Source organism: Narcine bancroftii, chromosome 3 (genome assembly GCF_036971445.1).
Source record: "Narcine bancroftii isolate sNarBan1 chromosome 3, sNarBan1.hap1, whole genome shotgun sequence".
Taxonomy (NCBI): Eukaryota; Metazoa; Chordata; class Chondrichthyes; order Torpediniformes; family Narcinidae; genus Narcine; species Narcine bancroftii.
Window position 1 is genome coordinate 121,596,818 of NC_091471.1, and position 20,761 is coordinate 121,617,578.

At 38.9% G+C, this 20,761-nt stretch overlaps 2 long non-coding RNA genes across 5 annotated transcripts in view; one reads left to right on the plus strand and one right to left on the minus strand.

The window, feature by feature from the left end:
- The window catches only part of LOC138756214 (uncharacterized), a 72,657-nt gene extending 53,527 nt beyond the window's left edge, over positions 1 to 19,130 (minus strand). For 3 of the 4 annotated variants that reach the window (XR_011352869.1, XR_011352872.1, XR_011352870.1), the window contains exons 1-4: positions 19,093 to 19,130; positions 16,806 to 18,465; positions 9,685 to 9,926; positions 2,556 to 2,664 (exon numbers count right to left, since the gene is read on the minus strand). This is a non-coding gene — a long non-coding RNA (uncharacterized lncRNA). Of the gene's footprint in view, positions 1 to 2,527; positions 2,665 to 9,684; positions 9,927 to 16,805; positions 18,466 to 19,092 lie in introns of all 4 variants that reach the window. The other variant, XR_011352871.1, reaches the window with a different exon arrangement.
- Positions 19,131 to 19,235: 105 nt separating this feature from the next.
- The window catches only part of LOC138756215 (uncharacterized), a 44,680-nt gene continuing 43,154 nt past the window's right edge, over positions 19,236 to 20,761 (plus strand). Inside the window, exon 1 of the long non-coding RNA XR_011352873.1 lies at positions 19,236 to 19,297. This is a non-coding gene — a long non-coding RNA (uncharacterized lncRNA). The remainder of the gene's footprint in view (positions 19,298 to 20,761) is intronic.

Sequence of the window (20,761 nt, forward strand, 5' to 3'; positions counted from 1 at the left end):
TGGTGGAGCACTCCTCTGAAACTTAGGTGCCTGCAAGAATTCATCCTATCATTCTTCAGCTACATAATTCAAAGTTCAATGTTCAAATTTATTGTCAGAGAACATACATGACATCCCATATAACAATGAGATTCTTTTTTTCTTGTGGGCCAGGCAGAATTTCAACTTATCAGTAAATTGTACTCAAGAAAAAGATACATGGACAAAAGCTTCAAACATTTATAAAAAAAAGAAAATGCTTATTCCAGCAATTTACTTGACATATTAAAACAATTATCAACAGGTAAATTTGTTGATGTAAGAATTTAAAATATACATTGCCAGGAATTGGATTCAGTAATAATAAATGAGGGAGGAAGAATTAAAATTTTTACAGAATTTAACAGACTCAACTTTTTTGTTTATTAATTTTTTGGGACATGTTCATTTTATTTGTTTACATTAAGTAAACAAAGCAAGAAATGTAAACAAACTGTGCAATACATAAAAATAAATATTCAGTAATAAATAATTGCAAAATACAAGTTCTTAACTGAGTCTCTGAGTCTGTTGGATTTCGATGGTGGGGGGGTGGGGATAACAACTTTTCCTGAACTTGGTGGTTTGAGTCTTGTGGCATCTATACCTCTTTCCTGATGGTAGCAGCAAATACAGACCATGTAGTGGATGGACACATAATGGCATCCAAGCTGTGATCTTAACTGATAGCTTTATGATAAACATAATCTCAATGCACATTTGTCTCAAGCAAGGCTGTATCATCATCCTAACATGTTTCTAAGTCTTTCTTGCCTTTTTTTTTCACCTCATCACAAATTAGTTCTCCATAAAATTAGAGTTAATCTAAAGAACAAATGGGAAATGGTACTATTCATGTCTTATTCACTCCAGAAGCAGGGTCACATTGTTACAGCCATTGAAATGCTCACTATGCAATTTGGTTGTTGAGCTCTGAGTCATTGTCAACTTGTTATGTCACTTGTATATGAGAGAATTGGCCATGTGCTTAACACCTCTAAAACATAGATCCTCCAATGCAGTTTGTATGTGACTTCAGATGCCCACAATGGACTGCTCTGAAATGGCCAAGCAGGAAATAAAATGAACATGTCCCAAAAAATTAATAAACAAAAACGTTGAGTCTGTTAAATTCTGTAAAAATTTTAATTCTTCCTCCCTCATTTATTATTACTGAATCCAATTCCTGGCAATGTATATTTTAAATTCTTACATCAACAAATTTACCTGTTGATAATTGTTTTAATATGTCAAGTAAATTGCTGGAATAAGCATTTTCTTTTTTTATAAATGTTTGAAGCTTGTTAATGTCCTGTGAATATTTGACAATAATCCTGTTTAAATAACCCACTCATATTTGCATTGTCTGCACCAGTCATGGATTGTAAGGACTGAGTGATCTTGGCTTTTAATGATATTTTTTTAAGTCTGTAAAAATCAACTTAAATGGGATGTATAAATATCAGTCAAGATTCTGTAAGTATCTCACAGAAGTTTGGTATTAAAGTCACTGAGTTTTAAGTAACTTTAAGTGAGTGGCGTAGTAGGCAGAGTGATTATGCTGTTATAGCACCAGTGGGTGGGGTTCGAATCTGCCCTTTGCATTACATGGATGTTCTCCGAATGCTGTGGTTTCCTCTCATCCTCCCAGAAAGCATATGGCTGATTGGCAAATTGGGCATAAATGGACAGCACATGTATCAAAAGGCTAAATCAAATTAGGCAGAAAATAAATAATCAAATTCATGGGATTATAATAGCATTTTTTAGAATCAGAGATTTTTCTATTGTGTATTACTCCATAATTAACCTATTTTTGCCTGATTTTAATGACGGTATTTTTATCAAAATTTACACAGTTCATTTTACATCTTTGCTATGATATGTACATTGCTTCGAACCAATGGAAAAGGAACAGAGTTTATATTGCCTCAAGCTCCAGCCTCCATTCATTATCATCAAATTCTTCTTTAAATGATTTATTTTCATTCCTTAATATGTTCATTGATCATTAAAAAAAATATACTGACCTCTGTTAGACATTCAAAGTAGTCATAGAGCTATACAGCACACAGACACTTTGGCCTGCCATGCCTAATACAAATAATCAAATATCTATCATTGCAAACCCTTCTGCTGTTATTGTTCTTCAACTTCCAATAATTCAGCATTCACTGAGCTTCTGGAAGGAACATTCCAGAACTCCATAATACATTGTCAGAAAAAAAATTCCTGATTGTTTCATAGTTGAGAACATTCCTTAATGGAAGAAAGATGGGCAGAAGGGGATGAGGTGCTAAATTATTTATTAAAAACCAACAACAGCAAGCAAGTAAACTTTTGAATAAATAATGAATATCTAATTGGATCCAAGGGGATAAAATTAAAATGAACTAATCTGAAGATTCAAATAAATTATGAACTGCATTAAGTAAAAACCTGTACATAAATAATACATAGTTAAGGGGATATTGAATAATTAAGTTAAAACGAGGACAGTTTTACTCACATCTATTATTACATCAAAATACATTCACCTCCTACACTGGGACTCATGTTTCCACAAGACATATAATTCTTCCTTCACTTGGCAGCGCAATAAAGTTAGTGCTTGACAGACTTTTAATGACTTCAAGGTGAGGTATCCTGGGATAAAAAAGAAACATAAAACGCTGCAAATATTCAACAGGTCAGGCAGCCTCTGTTCTATTACGGCACCGGCGACACGGGTTCAAATCTGGCACTGCCTATAAGGAGTTGGTACGTCTGCCCTATATCTGCGGGTACGTTGTACATTCTCCCCATGGGTTTTCCGTGGGTGCTCAGGTTTCCTCTTACCCTCCAAAGCATAAGGCCTGTAAGTTAATTTGGGTGTAAATGGGTGGCACATGTTTAAATGGCAGGAATCAGCTTCCAACAAGCTGTAAATAAAATTTAAAAAGTTAAAATTTAAAATTTTATAATTTAGATTTAAAATGGAACAGGGTTAATGTTTCAGAATGAAGACCTTTCATCAGAAAGATGAGAGAGTGAAGAGTGAGGATGGGATAGGTAGAACAAAAGCAACATTTCTGACAGGGTTGCCTTGCTGAGTATTTTTAGCATTATCAGATTTCCACTTTTGGAAGTGACAATATTACAGTTGAATGTAGCAGACCATGGAGCCATGAGGGAGGAATTGGTCAAAGTTGACTGGAAAGCTAGCGTAGCAAGGATGACAGTGGAACAGCAGTATTTCTAGGAATAATACAGATGGTGCAGGATCAGTTCATTCCAAAGAGGAAGATAGATTCTAAGGGGAGTAAGGGGACAACCATGGCTGACAAGGGAAGTCAAGGACAGTATAAAAATAAAAGAGCAAAAGTATAACATAGCGAAGATGGCGGGAAGCCAGAGGATTGGGAAATTTTGAAGAGCAACAGATGAAAACTGAAAAGGAAACTGAAAAGATGAGTTATGAAGGTAAGCTAGCCAAGAATATAAAGGAGGAGAGTAAAAGCTTCTTTAGATATGTGAAGAGGAAATAATTAGTTAATATCAAAGATGGGCCCTTTAAAACAGAAACAAGTCAAATTATTATGGGGAGCAAGGAAATGGCAGATGAGATGAACAGGCAATTTGGATCTGTCTTCACTAGGGAAGATGCAAACAATCTCACAGATGTAATAGTGGAGAGGACCTAGGGTAATGGAGGAAGTTAAGGAAATTCACAGGCAGAAAATAGTTTTGGGTGGACTGATGGGATTGAAGACTGATAAATCCCCAGGGCCTGATGATCTGCATCCCAGCATAATTAAGGAGGTGGCTCTAGAAATTGTGGAAGCATTGGTAATCCAATGTTCTACAGATTCAGGATCAGTTCCGGCAGATGGAAGGGTAGCTAATGTTATCCCACTTTTTAAGAAAGGAAGGAGAGAGAAAACATGGAATTATAGACCAGTATGCCTGACATCAGTGGTGGGGAAGATGCTGGAGTCAGTTGTAAAAGATGAAATAGCAGGACATTTGGATAGCAGTAACAGGATCGGTCCGAGTCAGCATGGAGTTACGAAGGGGAAATCAAGCTTCACACATTGTCTGGAATTTTTTGAGGATTTAACAATAAAACTTGACAAGAGAGATCAAGTAGATGTAATGTACCTGGACTTTCAGAAAGCATTTGATAAGATCCCACATAGGAGATAAGTGGACAAATTTAGAGCACATGGTATTGGGGGATAGGGTACTGACATGGATAGAACATTGTTTGGCAGATTGGAAACAAAGATTAGGGATTAATGGGTCCCGTTCAGAATGGCAGGCAGTGACTGCAAGGCTCAGTGCTGGGTCCACAGCTATTTACAAAATACATTAATGATTGACATGAAGGGATTAAAAGTAACATTAGCAAATTTTCTGGTGGCACAAAGCTTGGTGACAGTGTGAAATGTGTGGAGGATGTTATGAAAATGAAGGGTGAATTGGACAGATTGGGTGTGATGGCAGATGCATGGAAGATGCAGTTTAATGTGGATAAATGTGAGGTTGTCCACTTTAGAGGCAAGAACAGGTAGGCAGATTACTATCTGAATGGTGTCATTACCAAAAGGGGAAGTAAATCGAGATCTAGGTGTCCTTGTTCATCAGTAAACATACAAGTACAGCAGGCAGTGAAGAAAGCTAATGGCATGCCGGCCTTCATAACAAGGGAAGTTGAGTGTAGGAGAAAGGTTCTTCTGCAGTTGTACTGCACCTAACCATATAACCATATAACCACTTACAGCACAGAACAGGCCAGTTTGGCCCTATTAGTCCATGCTGTAACAAATTTCCACCATCCTAGCCCCACTGACCAGCACCCGGTCCATACCCCTCCAGTCCTCTCCTCTCCATGTAACTATCCAGTCTATCCTTAAATGTAACCAATGATCCCGCCTCAACCACATCTGCCGGAAGCTCATTCCACATCCCTACCACCCTTATGTTCCCCTTATAATTTTCCCTCTTCAATCTTAAACCATGCCCTCTAGTTTGAATCTCCCCCACTCTTAATTGAAAAAGCCTATCCACATTTACTCTGTCTGTCCCTTTTAAAATCTTAAACACCTCTATCAAGTCCCCCCTCAATCTTCTACGCTCCAGAGAAAAAAGCCATAGTCTGTACAACCTTTCCATGTAACTCAAACCTTGAAATCCTGTCAACATTTTCGTGAACCTTCTCTGCACTTTCTCTATTTTGTTTATATCTTTCCTATAATTTGGTGACCAAAACTGTACACAGTACTTCAAATTTGGCCTCAGCAATGCCTTGTACAATTTCATCATAACCTCCTTACTCTTGAATTCAATACTCCGATTTATGAAGGCCAACATTCCAAATGCCTTCTTCACCACTCCATCTACCTGAGTATCAGCCTTGAGGGTACTATTTACCATCACTCCTAAATCCCTTTGTTGCTCTGCACTCCTCAATTGTCTACCATTTAATGCATATGACCTATTTAGATTTGCCTTTCCAAAATGTAACACCTCACACTTATCTGTATTAAATTCCATCAGCCCACACCTGCAGCCTTCCTGAATCACCTTTTAATCTACGGTAATCTTCCTCACTGTCCACAACACCACCAATCTTTGTATCATCTGCAAACTTGCTTATCCAATTCTCCACCCCTACTTCCAGATCGTTAATATATATAACAAACAATAGTGTTCCCAGGACCGATCCCTGAGGAACTCCACTAGTCACCGGCCTCCAATTGGACAAAAAATTTTCTACCACTACACTCTGACATCTCCCATCCAACCACTGCTGAATCTATTTCAATGCCTCCACCTTTTTTCCTCACCTCCTGTGGGGAACTTTGTCTAAAGCTTTACTAAAGTCTAAATAGACAACATCCACAGCTTTCCCTTCATCAACCTTTTTGTAACCCCCTCGAAAAACTCAATGAGGTTTGTCAAGCATGATTTACCCCTGACATAACCATGCTGATTATGCCCTATCAATCCCTGTACCTCCAAATATTTGTAAATACCATCACTCAACTTACCCACAACTTACCCACCACAGACGTCAGACTCACGGGCCTATAATTCCCAGGTTTACATTTGGACCCTTTCTTAAACAGCGGAACCACATGCGCCACCCTCTAATCCTTTGGCACTACCCCTGTGACCAGTGACATCCTAAATATCTCTGTTAATGGCCCCACTATCTGTCCACAAGCCTCCCTGAGTATCCTTGGGAATATTTTGTCCGGTCCCGGAAATTTATCCACCTTTATCTTTTTCAACACAGCCATCACTACCTCCTCGGTTATCCTTATATGCTTCATGACCTCCCCACTAATTTTCTTTACTTCAACTGGTTCAATATTTTTTTCCCTAGTGAATACCGAGGCAAAGAAATCATTCAAAATTTCCCCCATTTCCTCTGACTTCTCACTCAGCCTACCTTCGCTATCTACAAGGGGTCCAATTTTATCCCTCACTAATCTTTTACTTTTAATGTACCTAGAGAAACCCTTTAGATTTATTTTTACTCTGTCTGCCAAAGCCTCTTCTTGCCTTTTTTTGGCCTTTCTAATTTTTTTCTTAAGATTCCTTCTACACTCCTTGTCGTCCTCCTTCAAACTCTCAGCTCCCTGCTCTTTATACATCTTGTACACCTCCTTTTTTCTCCTAACCAAATTTCCAATATTCCTCAAAAACCAAGCCTCCCTATGACTTCCAGCCTTTCCTTTGATCCTCACTGGGACATATCTACTCTGTACCCTCAAAATTTCTTATCCTCCATTTTTCATTTACATCCTTACCTGAAAATATCCTGTCCCACTCAATACTCCTCAAATCCCTTCTTATTCCTTCGAAATTTGCTCTTCTCCAATCCAGAACCTCAACTTTAGGCCCCTCCTTGCTCTTCCCTAAAACTACCCGAAAACTAACAGAGTTATGATCACGAGACCCAATTTGTTCTCCAACATTTTTCCACTATACCTGGAGTATTGTGTGCAGTTTTGTTCTCCAAGTTTGAGTAAGGACATTCTTGCTAGTGAGGGAATGCAGAATCACGAGGTTAATTCCTGGGATGGCAGGAGTGTCATATGTTGAAAGATTGGAATAACTGTGTTTGATTACACTGGAATTTAGAATGATGCGAGGGGATCTGATTAAAACATATAAAATTATTAAGGGATTGGACATGCTAGAGGCAGGAAACAAGTTCCTGAAATTGGGAAAGTTTAAAAATAAGGGATAAGCCATTTAGAATGGAGTTGAGAAAGGACTTTTTCACCCAGAGAGTTGTCGATCTGTGGAATGCTCTGCCTCAGAAGGCAGAAGAAGCCAATTCTCTGGATGCTATCAAGAAAGAGTTAGATAGAGCTCTTAAAGATAGTGAAGTCAAGAGATATGGGGAGAAGCCAGGAACTGGGTACTGACTGTGGATGATCAGCCATGAACACAGTGAATAGCGATGCTGGCTCAAAGGGCCAAATGGCCTACTCCTGTACCTATTTTCTATTGTCTATTATCGTATCTGCAGTTATCACATTTCCATTCTGATGCCCTTGACTTTGATTACAAGTTAAGGTCACTCGTAAATATGAGGGAGGGTAAAATTCATTGGCTATCATTATCCAAAATACAGTTATCAGAGAAAACTTGCCAAAAAAAGGAAAGTTATCAAGAGAGACAGAGAGGATTACTCTGTTGCTGGTCCAATCCAATAGGTATTATGTGTTTAATATATATGGAGATAAATTGTGGACAGGAAGGTAAAAGCATGTTCAAGGCACACTTCTGAAGGAGGGCAGACAAGTTGTACCATATTGGGATTCAAAATATAGAAAAATACAAGTAACTGCATAATGTAGAATTTGGGCAAGTGAGGAGAAGCTGGTCAGAAGGCATCCATGGAATTAAAGGGGTGGTGAATGTTACATGTGGCGGCCCTTTTTTGAGACTAAAGTTAGGAAAAAAGATGGGAAGAGATAAAGAATGGGGACTAAGGACCTGGGAGTACATAGAGCTATTGGGTTACTGGACAAATGAAGGTTGCTGTGTTAAATAAAGTAGGGATGGGGACCAATGGCGGGGAGGGTGGGATTGAAAGAAAAGTGAATACTGGAATTAGTGAGAAAATTGGGAACATGTAAAGGACAGGTGAACTTGTGGAACCAGATTGAAGGGGAGGAATGAGGTTACCAGAATTTGGAAAATTTAATGTTCATACCACTGGGTTTTAAGCTCCCCAGGCAGAAGGCAGCACAGTTAGTTTCACATTTAATGGAACACTATTCCAGCACCAATGAGACAGGTTTGAATCTGGCACTGTCTGTAATAAGTTTGCACATTCTCCACATGACTTGTGTGGGTGGGTTTTAACTGGATGCTCTTGGTTTCCTCCCACCATCCAAAACATAGAGGATTATAGGCTAATTGGGTGCAATTGGCACCAGGGATATCAATGGCCAGAAAAGATTTCTACTGTGTTATAAATAAAATTTAGAATTTTAAATTTAAATATCATATACTGTACTTCAAGTTTGTGTTTGGCCTCACTTTGACAATGGATGAAGCCAAAGACACAAATGCCATCGTGGGAATTTGTCAAATGGTAGCTCAAGCAGGTTTGTTAAGGACAGACCTGAGTAAAAAATAGTTATCTAATTTGCACCCTTCCATACATTCACCCAGATATTTCATGCTACAATACCAGGAGGTGTAAATCTTCTAGTACATCTCTCCCCTCACCTCCATCCAGGTTTATGAATAAACCTTGGAAAGGCAGAGTTTGCATACACATCATCCAACCTAATCTATTGCATTCAGTCCTCTTGAAAATAGGGTGACTGCTTTGCTGAGCTCTGAGCTCTGCCCTTGTGTGTTGGCTGGAGTGTTCAGTTGCCAGCTATTTTAATTCCTCTCCCCATTTCCATGCGGACATGTCTGTCTTCAGCCTCACCCAATGCTAACATGAGGTGAAATGCAAGCTTGAAGAATAGTACATCAATATCTACTTGGGTTGCCTAAGACCCAATGACACGAACATTGAATTTCCAGTTTCAGGTAACCAACCCCCTTCCTGATCTAGTCCCAGTTATCATTTGTCCTTTACCCCCTTCTGATTTTCTGAGTCCATTCCAGTGCTCGCCTTTCTCTTGTCCACAGTGATCTCCTTCCCTCCCTGACGCCTCTCTCACCTTCATTTGTCCAGTATCCTATTATCTCTTGGCCTCTTTTTTTAGGATGGAAATACAGTTGTTAAAGGGGATTCAAAAGATAGAGCAATAGTTTGGCCCCTCCACAGTCATTTCTGTGGTTTGCTTTTTTTTCTCTTGGAACAAAGGATACAGCCTCAAATGTTATTTTAAAGCAATAGTCTTGCTCTTTGTTTGGGAGCTATAAAAAAACCCTCAGGCTAAAAGAGTCAACTGAAACACTGCCAAGAGTAGGAACAAAATGTACAAAGGAGGCCACTGTGGAATAATGTTAAGATTGCAGCTCAAGCAATGTTTTAATTAGTACAGGGAGAGATTAGGAACTTGAACATATGGCTGTGGTTGGGGGGGAGGGGGGTGAGAAGGAAGGGTTCAATTTCATGGGGCAGAAGCATTCCATCAGGGAAACAAAAACTGCTGATGTTATAATCTTGAGCAGAAAATGAGAGCTGGAGGGACTCACCAGGTGCAAAGCGAGAAGCAGTCAATCTCGATAAAGGGTTCCAACCTGAAATGTGGTCTGACCATCTCTCCACATGGATGCTGTCTGACCTGATGAGCCCTCCAGCTTCCAATAGCTTGCACTAGTCCTGGGATTGGAAGGAGCTGAACTAATCAGTTAACCACAAAATTAATGATACAGAAGCAAAATCCATTTGTTGCGGACAATGTCAGAGCTGTTGGGAGGGTTATACCTTAACCAAGCTGGAATTAAAGTACAAATAAATGTATTAGTCAGGAGATGAAAGGCCTTTAAATCAATACATGGTGAGAAGGCTCTGTAAGGTAAAAATAATTTAAAAAAATACTTTTTAAGATATTATAAAAGTGAAAAGCTGAATTCATGATGCAGGCATTTAGGCTGAAGCAAATCCTTAATGAACTAAACTAGTTATTGCAAAAATGACAAAGTAATACAGTAAATAGTGTGATAAAAGGTGCATTAAGATACAAAGGCACATTAAAGTCTTTAGTCTGCTGAAGAGTTTATTTCTAAAGCACTAATACATTCCAAAAGAAATAATTGAGTGAATTAGAGATCCAAATACAGTTGGTGGGCATAATTTGGTGGGCATTACCATGATACTCCTTTGAGCAGAAAGTCTATGCTTGAAATTGAAGAATTAAAGAGGATTTAAAATTGATATGAGATTTCTTTGCAGCCTTCCTGTATGCAGCATCAAAGAAACAGAAAGAGAGATTATAAAAGCTTGTGCAAAAGCAATGGGAGACTTAACACATTCAAATTGGAAAAAAAAAGCCCTGTAGCTCAAATCAAAGAGATAGTCAATTTCTTGAATTTCATGAAAAATGCTGTTATTGCCAAATATTAGCCCTTAAGATTGACCTCGAAGAAATCCATAGAAAAATGTCCTCATAATATTTAACAGCTTATGAAAGCTTCTCAAAGACAGCAAAGTTTTAATTAAGAGTTTAAAAATTTTAAAGACATCAAAGTTAAACCTGGGACAGTACATAAAAGGGGAGTACCATAGAAATTCTTCTTTGGCTTGGCTTCGCGGACGAAGATTTATGGAGGGGGTAAAAAGTCCACGTCAGCTGCAGGCTCGTTTGTGGCTGACAAGTCCGATGCGGGACAGGTACCATAGAAATAATGTGTACATTATAGCACAAGCTATAAAGAAAAAAGGTTTTAAATTTCTTTTTGCAATAGGCGGATTGGGACAAAATGACCTTCATTCTTTTTTTTTGATAATGCTGCATCTTCTCTCCTTGGGTGTTCAGTTCTCAAAGAATTAACAAATTGGAAGAAATAAAGTATCATGGGGAAAAATAATTAATCTCAATAGGTAATGCAATATCTGATTGTTTATTGGGAACAAGCAAGAAAGTTTTTTTTTTCCCTTCATTCAACCTTCCATTCCTTTACTAATGGACATTTGCCATGGTCTACTTCTGATCCAGGAAGAGATTTCTATTGCTGAGCTGCTAACATGTAACAAAGTTATTTAAAATGTATCTAGCGACTGTACACATTGGCTTTTCATACTTTCTTTTGGTGTTACTTCACAATAAGACTCAATATATTGGCTCAAATTTGTGAAATTGAGTGCTAAGTATGTACCTGGAGAGAGAAAAAAAAAACCTATATTGGGCCTCTATACTCAGGGATCAATTTTCATTGTGGTGTGTAATTTGTTTCAGATGGGAAGATTGCCCTTGTTAACCATTGTCTGGATGATAGGATGCAGTTGTGCCTCAGCCACAGTAACAAATAATTTTGGATTCATTTGAAAATCCAGATTCCATTTGTACTGTAAACAAGCCAAATTATGCATTCCTAATCAGGCAGCTGAGGAATGGAGCTCCTCCAAACAGTTTTAATTTAGATGTTCAGCACAATATATTCTATTCCATGAGCCCATGCCACCCAATTTTACTCTTGTGACTAATTAACCTTTTAAACCCATATATCTTTGGGATGAAGGAATAAACGGGAGCATCAGGAGAAAGCCAATGCAAAAAAAGGGGAGTACCACAGAACCGTAGTACATTATAGCACAAGGCCAAACTATGAATCTCCCTCATCCCAGTGACTTGCATCCAGTCCATCTTCCTCCATACCCTAATGTTCCTGTCTAAATTCATCTTAAATATGAAGATTGAGCTTGTATTCACCATTTCAGTTGGCAACTCAATCCACACTTCCTCCACTCTCTGTGTGGAGCAGTTTCCCTGAGGTTTCCCCTAAACTTTTCCCCTTTCATGCTTAAGCCACGTCCTATGATTTGTATCATATCTACCCTCAGTGGAAATAGCCTACCTACAATAGCCTACCTAGCACTAACTTCTACAGTGTTGAAATGCTTTAAGAGGATGATCATGGCCAAAATTAACACATACCTAAGCAAAGATCTGGACGTACTCAATTCACTTATCATCACAATTGCTCCACAGCTCTCCCCTCAGCTCTGGATTGCCTCAAAAACAGAAATTCATAGACTGCAGCTCAGTCTTCAATACCATTATTCCCTCAGTACTGGTCAAGAAGCTACAAACTCTGGGCCTCTTTACCCTCTTTGCAACCAGATTCTTGATTTTCTCCTTGGAAGACCACAGTAAGTATGAATTGGAAACAACTTCTCCTCCAGGCACACCCCAAGAATGCATGCTTAGCCCACTGCTCTCTTCATTACACACCCATGAATACGTGGCCAGGCAATTCTAATGTTGTCTACAAGTTTGCCAATGACACCACAGTTGTTGGCAAAATCACAAAAAAACAATGAGGAAGCATAAAGGAGGGAGATTGATCAGCTCGTTGAATGATGTAACGACAACAACCTTACACACAATGTCAGCAAAACCAAGGAGATGATTGTGGACTTCAAGAAGGAGTCAGGGGAACACAGTCCAATCCTCGTCAAGGACTCAATAGTGGAGAGGATCAAGAACTTCAAATTCCTGAGTGTCAACATCTCCGATGATCTGTCTTGGAGCCTCCACGTTGATACAATCTCAAAGAAGGCTCATCAGCAGCCAGACTTTGTGAGGTGTCTGAAGAGATTTGGTATGTCACTGAAAACTCTTGATATCTTGTACAAGTGTACCGTGGAGAGCATTCTGGCTGGTTGCATCACTGCCTGGTCTTCTTTCTTTGGCTTGGCTTCGCGGACGAAGATTTATGGAGGGGGTAAAAAGTCCACGTCAGCTGCAGGCTCGTTTGTGGCTGACCAGTCCGATGCGGGACAGGCAGACACGATTGCAGCGGTTGCAAGGGAAAATTGGTTGGTTGGGGTTGGGTGTTGGGTTTTTCCTCCTTTGCCTTTTGTCAGTGAGGTGGGCTCTGCGGTCTTCTTCAAAGGAGGCTGCTGCCCGCCAAACTGTGAGGCGCCAAGATGCACGGTTTGAGGCGTTATCAGCCCACTGGCGGTGGTCAATGTGGCAGGCACCAAGAGATTTCTTTAGGCAGTCCTTGTACCTTTTCTTTGGTGCACCTCTGTCACGGTGGCCAGTGGAGAGCTCGCCATATAATACGATCTTGGGAAGGCGATGGTCCTCCATTCTGGAGACGTGACCCATCCAGCGCAGCATCCTGGTATGGAGGCACCAACTCTCAGGAAAAGAATAAACTCCAGAGGGTTGTTAACTCAGTCTGCGACATCACAGGCACCAGACTTCACTTCTGCATGAGATGATGTCTTAAAAAATCCACCTCTATCTTCTAAGACCACCACCACCCAGGCTATGGTCTCTAATCTGCTATCATAGGGAAAAATGTACAGGAGCATAAAGACAAACACTCAACATCACAATGGCAGCTTCTTCCCCACTGCCATCAGATTCCTGAATAATCAATGAACTAAAGACACTGCCTTGCTTTTCTTGCACTACTATTATTTTTAAAGATCATAATGTTGTAAGATGGTTATATTATGAATGTTTTCACTATGATGCTACCATAAAAAAACGAATGTCATGACAATAAATTATGATTCTCGTTCTAATTTAATATGTCTACACCCCTCATAATTTTAAATATCTCCATAAAATCTTCCTTCATTCCTCTATGCTGTGGGGAGTAAAATCCTAACCTGTTGAACCTTTCCCAGTAACTCAGTTTCTGAAGTCCAGGCAGCATCCTAGTAAATTGTCTCTACGCTCTCTCTTTCTTATAGTTAGGTGACCAAAACTGCCAACAATACTCTAAATTTGGCATTAACAATGTCTTATACAAGTTTAACACAACATCCAACTCCTGTACTCAATACTTTGATTCATGAAGTCCAATATGCCAAAAGCTTTCATTAAACCCTACCACAAGTGACGCACCTTTCAGGGAATTATGTATCCGTATTCCCAGATCCCTCTATTTTACCGCACCCCTTAGTGCCCTACCATTTACCATTTATGTCCTTTCTTGGTTTATCCTTCCAAAGTGAAACACTTCACACTTGTCTGCATTAAATTCCATCTGGCATTTTTCAGCCCAATTTTCCAGCGGGTGTAGATCCCTCTGCAAGCTTTGAAAACCTTTCTTGCTGTTCACCATGTCTCCAATCTTTGTGCAGTCTGCAAACCTGCTGGTCCAATTTACCACGTTATCATGCAGATCATTGATATTGACGACAAACATCAATGGTCCCAGCTCCAATCCCTAAGGCACAGCACTAGTCAGAAGCCTCCAGTCTGAAAAGTAATCACCCATAATCATACCAGTTTGCTACTTCACAATGAATAGCGAGCTCAGAAAATTCTCAGCTAACTTCCTATGTGGGATCTTATCAAAGGCCTTACTAAAATCCATGTAGACAACACCCACAGCTTTTCCTTCATCAACCTTTCAATCTCTATAAGATTGGTTAAACATGACCTACCATGCACACAGACATGTTGTCTATCCTTAATCTATCCCTGGCAACCAAATACTTGTATATCTGATCATTTAGAACACATTCCAATAATTTACTTGCTATTGATGAGAGACTCGCTGGCATATACTTTCCAAGGTTACTTTTGGTTCTTTTTTTAAACAATGAGCTACGTTGTTTAAAAGGACATTTAAATCTATCTGCCATTGCCACTGCAATTTCCATATTAGCCTCCCTCAAGGTCCAAGGGTATATCTTGTCAGTCCCTAGGGATTCATCCAGCCTTAGTTGCTTTAAGACAGCAAGCATCTCCTACACTTTAATCTCTATAGGTTCTATGAACTCATTGCTTGTTTCCTTTACATCCGTAGACACTTTTACTGCCAGTTTACTAAGTAAATGCTGATGCAAAAATCCCATTTATGCTCTCTCCCATCTCTTCTAGCTCCCTATATAGTCAACCACTTTAATCTTCATCAAACTCACCACGAGTCACAGAACTCTGACTGGAGGCCTGTGACGAGGTGTGGCTCTATGATCATGTTGAGAACCATTATTGTTTGTCATCATATCAATGATCTGGACATACAAACTGAAATAACACACAAATGGAGGAGGAACTCAACAGGTTAAACATTGCCTTTATGTAGCAAAGTTAAAGATACTTCACCAATATTTCATACATATGAACTGCTTACAGACACTGGCAGATTTGAACTTGGGTCACTGGCATTGTAATAACATTGTGCTAATTGCTACCGTCTGTTGAAATAATCCAGTTAGCCCTGCCTGAATCACTTTGACACCTGTCCATGGACCATCATTTTTCTTTTGCCCTGTCAATTTTTTTTTATATCGTTTTAATTTTTCACACTGAACCATATCAATCAAAATATATACAAAACATTTCTCATTAAATATATACTAGCATTTTCTCCCTTTTTTCCCCCCTACCCTCCCTCCCCCCTTCCAACCCACCTCCAAAACCAATAAATATTCAACATATACAATACAATAAAACCATAAAACAATGTCTTCACACAATGAAAAATAAACAAGAAAAATGCGTCATCTGTTTTTACACACTGAATCAAATTGTTTTGTCTTCTTATCATTTTAGGGGGTGATGTTCCAAGTATGGTTCCCAAATTTGTTCAAATAATGTGACTTTATTTTTTTAATTATATGTTATTATTTTTCCAATGGAATATATTTATTCATTTCCATGTACCATTGCTGTATTCTCAGGCTCTCTTCCATTTACCAAGTTTACATTATACATTTTTTTTGCTACTGCTAAGGCAATCATAATGAATCATTTTTTGTGCTTTATCCAATTTGCGGCCTAATTCATTATTTTATGTTACTTAAACGAAAGATCTCTGGATTTTTAGGTATGTTATTTTTTGTGATTTTATTTAATATCTGATTTAGATCTTCCCAAAACGTATTCACTTTCGTACATGCCCAAATTGTATGTATTGTTGTTCCCATTTCCTTCTTACAGCGAAAACATCTATCTGATAATGTTGGATCCCATTCTTTTCATTTTTGAGGAATAACTTGTGTAACCAATTATACTGTATCATGCATAACCTTGTGTATATTGTTAACTGATGTGGCTGCTCCTCTAGTTTTTGAATTATATGATGCTACCCAGTCTCTCTTTAATTTGTTATGTTTCACTTCAGTTAGTTGCGTTTCCTGCACAAATGCTATATCTATTTTTTTTTCAGTAAATTTAATAGCCTCTTCCTTTTAATTTGGTTATGTATTCCATTAATGTTTGTAGTCATATAGTTCAATGTGGCCATCTTATATCTTGTTTACACCTCGCCACCTCCATTCCCCTTTTTCACATTTTCATCTCTCAGTTTTCCCTTTTTAAACTCAATGTATGACAACACATTTAAAACATAAAATACTCCAACAATTCCCACACCCAATATTACCTTAACCCCAAATGCCCCCCCCCCCCACCACTCCACCTCTGAATTTCCTCTTATCCTTTGCCAGGCAACCACAACTTCCCTTTCCATTTGGGTTGCAATTTTGCTCGCAAGCGTCAATTAATTTCACAGTGACGGTTATTCTCTCCTCCCCCCAATCCCTCCAGAAAACACTTTTTTTTACACATTTTTAACAAAGCTCTCCCTTTTTTTCCCCTTCCTTCCTTCTTTCCCCTCTCTTTTTTCTCTTTAGTTTTTTTATATATAGATTGTTTTTACATTTCATATGTACACTTTATCACCTTTCTTCATTCTTATTACATCTCTTCATCTCTCCTTCTATCTTGCAAATGCTCTGCGAATTCTTGTGCTACCTCCAGATCCGAGAACAGTCTGTTTTGCTCCCCGAGTATAAATATTTTAAGCACAGCTGGATGTCTTAACATGAATTTATAACCTTCTTTCCATAGGATTGATTTTGCTGTATTAAACTTTTTCCTCTTCTTTAAGAGTTCAAAACTTATGTCTGGGTAAAAAAAATATTTTTTGACCCTTGTATTCCAATGGTTTATTGTCTTCTCTAACTTTATTCCTTGCCTGATCCAATATATTTTCTCTTGTCGTAAATCTCAAAAAATTTACTAAGTTGGATCTTGGTTTTTAATGTGCCTGTGGTTTCAAAGCTAGTGCTCTGTCTGCCCTTTCTATTTCCATTCCTTCCTGCATTTCTGTCATTCCCAGGACCTTCGGGATTCATCCTTTTATAAATTCCTTCTGTGCCTTCTTCACCTTCCTTCAGGCCCACTATTTTTATGTTGTTTCGCCTACTATAATTTTCCAATATATCAATTTTCTGAGAAAACAACTCTTGTGTTTCTTTAATTTTTTTGTCACTTTCTTCCAATTTTCCTCTTAAGTAATTTACTTCCATTTCTACAGCCATTTCTTGTTCTTCCACATTTTCTACTCTTTTCCCTATTTCTGTCATGACCCGTTCTAAACTTTGCATTTTATCTTCTGTTCTTTTCATTTTTCTTTTAATTGCACTAAATTCTAATGACAACCATTATTTTAATGCTCTCATTTGTTCTTCAAAAAAGACTTTATCTATATTCTGTCCATCTGTTTTACCTTTTATTTCTCTGTGAAGATCTTGGTCTTCTTCTTCCTCTTCCTCTGTGTCTGTACCTGTGTTTGTGTCTTCTTCTTCTCTTCTTTGTATCTGTGTCTCTTCTCCTGATAAGTTGCTTGTATCACTTTGTTGGGCCTTTTCTTGCTGGGCCTCTTGTTGTTGATCCTCCCCTCCTGGGCTGCTCATCTGTCGGGCCTCCTTCTGCTGCTCCTCTTGCCATTCACCCCATCAACTTTCTTCCTCTCCTTGTTCCACACTCCCTCTCCTGCCGCCTTCCTCATCTTCCAGCTGAGAGCCCTGGTGTTGGGCATCCCTCAGCCAGTCACGCTGTGGTTGCCCACTCCTCAGCTGAGACTCTCCCATTGGTGTTTCCTTTTAACTTTGATTGCACACTGCGCACTTTTGTTTGGCTCAGAGAGCCATTTTTGCAGTCCACTGGTTGGGCGGTCGTGAATCCGCAGGGCCAGCACCAACCTCAGAGATTGGGCACTCTTCACCACCACGGCTCCCTGTTCCTTCATGCAGATAAGGCCTTCTTCGTTCTTTTCTGGTGACTTTTCTTCTTTTTTCCCCGTTGTTTTTACTTTTTCCTTCTTGGGTGCCATCTTCTTTCTCTTCTCTGCAACTTTATCTTCTATTTCTTATACTTTATATTTGTTAAGCTTTGTCTTTTCTTGACTTTTTAAAAACAATTTTCTTAATAGGGCTGGTTTTACCCTACCGACCACTACTCCATTACGTGACTCCTCCTGCCCTGCCAAATTTGAGGAGATAATTAATTTTGGCTCTTCTATCCACAGAAATTTCTTCGCAATTCAAAGTTTAATTCACTAGAAACAAAGTAGGAAAGGGGGTTAGATGAAAGGAAACAATCATTGCATGAGAGTCATTGGAGCACAAGTAATAATTATTTGTTATTCTTGGTTTGTGAAACATTGTCAGTAAGGATAGACATTTCAATGAACAGGAGGGAGATCTTTTTGTGATTTGATTCCATTTCCAGGGTTGCATTGTTATATATAAGGGATATTGAAATCAAGTTTGAAAATCCTATATAATTAATTAATCTGATTGTGTATTAGAATGGATATATTTATTTGAGAATTATTCTGAGCTCTGTCATAATTTCTTAGGATTTAGAATTACAATTTATTTGAGTTCAATTTTTTTTGTTTTTTTTTAACCTTTCTTTTGATGTTATTTCATTTGAATTTTTTAATTATTGTTTTAAATGTAGATCTATATCACAGTAACAGGCATTTTCAGTCCATGAGTCCATGCTTCCCAGTTACACCAATTGGCTTACAACACCCATTCTTTTTGGAGGGTGGGAGGGAACTTGAGCACCAGGTGGAAACCTAGGGAAGAACAGGGAGAATGTACAAACTCCTTATAGACAGTGCTGGATTTGAATGTGGGTCGTTGGTTCTGTAACAATGTTGTGCTGTTATACTAACCGTGCCGCCATGCTATCTCCAGTCTACTTTTCCATAGACAATGTTAATGAAATGACTACCTCATATATAAAGTTATAGCATTGTTATGGCAGCACTGCATCTCCCTGGAGACAATGAACCACCCATGTGATGTCAGAGCATGATGACATCATTGCATGCCGAGCATGTGATTTGGGCTATTAAAAGGTTGTGCAGGTGATGAAGAGTAAGTCCGTTTGATTCACACTTTCCTAGAATTGGTGATGCCGATGAGTCCATAAACATATTTTTGGACAAACATGAACTCTGCAGATGTTGCTGTGAAGCTATCACCTTTTAGGACAGCTGAGTCTGAACTGTGGCTCCAATAGGCTGAAACTCAATTTCACCTTCGCAAAGTCAAATTGGACACCTCTTGTTATTATCATCTTCTCAGTCCCCTGATAATATTAGGTTCTTGTTATCCAAGTGTTCATTTGAATACCCAAGGGCTATAGCAGCAGAGGCAGACTTTCTATGGCTGGCTAAAAAGCACAGCAAGGAAAAACAAGTCTGCACAACAAACACCTCCGATATTGACCCCGTGTCACACTCTCATGATCTTAGCACATCACTCCCTACAAGCAGACCATGCCCCAAAACAAAAAAACAACCTGTAGACACTTCATCTTGGTGTTTTTTCCACAGTTGTTGGGGAGTAAATGGCCACAAGTTTATTTCATTATTAACAGGCTTACACCAGCTCATGTGGCCAAGTCTTCCCTACTGCAGCAGCCATAAGTCCGTTGCAGAGGTTGATAACCTAAAAGACAGACAAACCTTTCTGCTAGTTCTGAGTGGGGGGGGGGGTCCATGTAGTGGAGCTATGACAGCACTACAACTCCCAGAAGGCATCGAACTGGCCATGTGACATCAGTGCGTGATGACATCACCATGTGTCGAGCGCATAATTTGGGCTTTTAAAAGGTTGCATGGATGATGAAAAGTAAATCCATTTGATTCACTCTAAAAACACCTTTTATAGTTATTTTGTCATGTCCACTGTGATTCTAGCGGCCACAATGTAATATATTGCTTGTTTAGGATTATTTTATTTGTTGATCAAAATGTTAATATGATTATAAAGGACTACATAGCCAACAATCAGATATAATCAACAATTTTATGCATTAATAATGGGGCTGGCTCCACAGATTACAAAATACCTAACTTATGGAAAGTGAACACTCAATAAAGCAGCCACAATAAAGGATTTTGTCTCTGATGCACCATCAATAACTCCAAAGTCTAGGAGTTGCCAAAACAAATGGCTTTTAATTGCTTAAAACTGTATGTACACTCATGTTGCTTGGTCCGACTCCAGAACTCATACTGGGGGAGCAATCAGCATGTAACAGCCTTTATTAGGGGGTTTCCAGGGGAGGACCTACTGATACATTCAGCACAGAGGCAAGCCAGCCATACACACAGAAGTGTCACCACAGGCTTAAAACTTCCGCCATTCTTCTTCTCCCACTGATGCTTTTTGACTTGCTGAGTTCTTCTAGCAGATTGTGTTTGGGTTCAGATCCTAAAATCTGTACTCTCCTATGTGTCTCACAACTGATGTAAATCCATCTTTCCACCAATTCTCCCATAAATCTTTGAGTCATTTTTCAAGATAAGAAAGCTAGCGACTTAAAATGCAAAC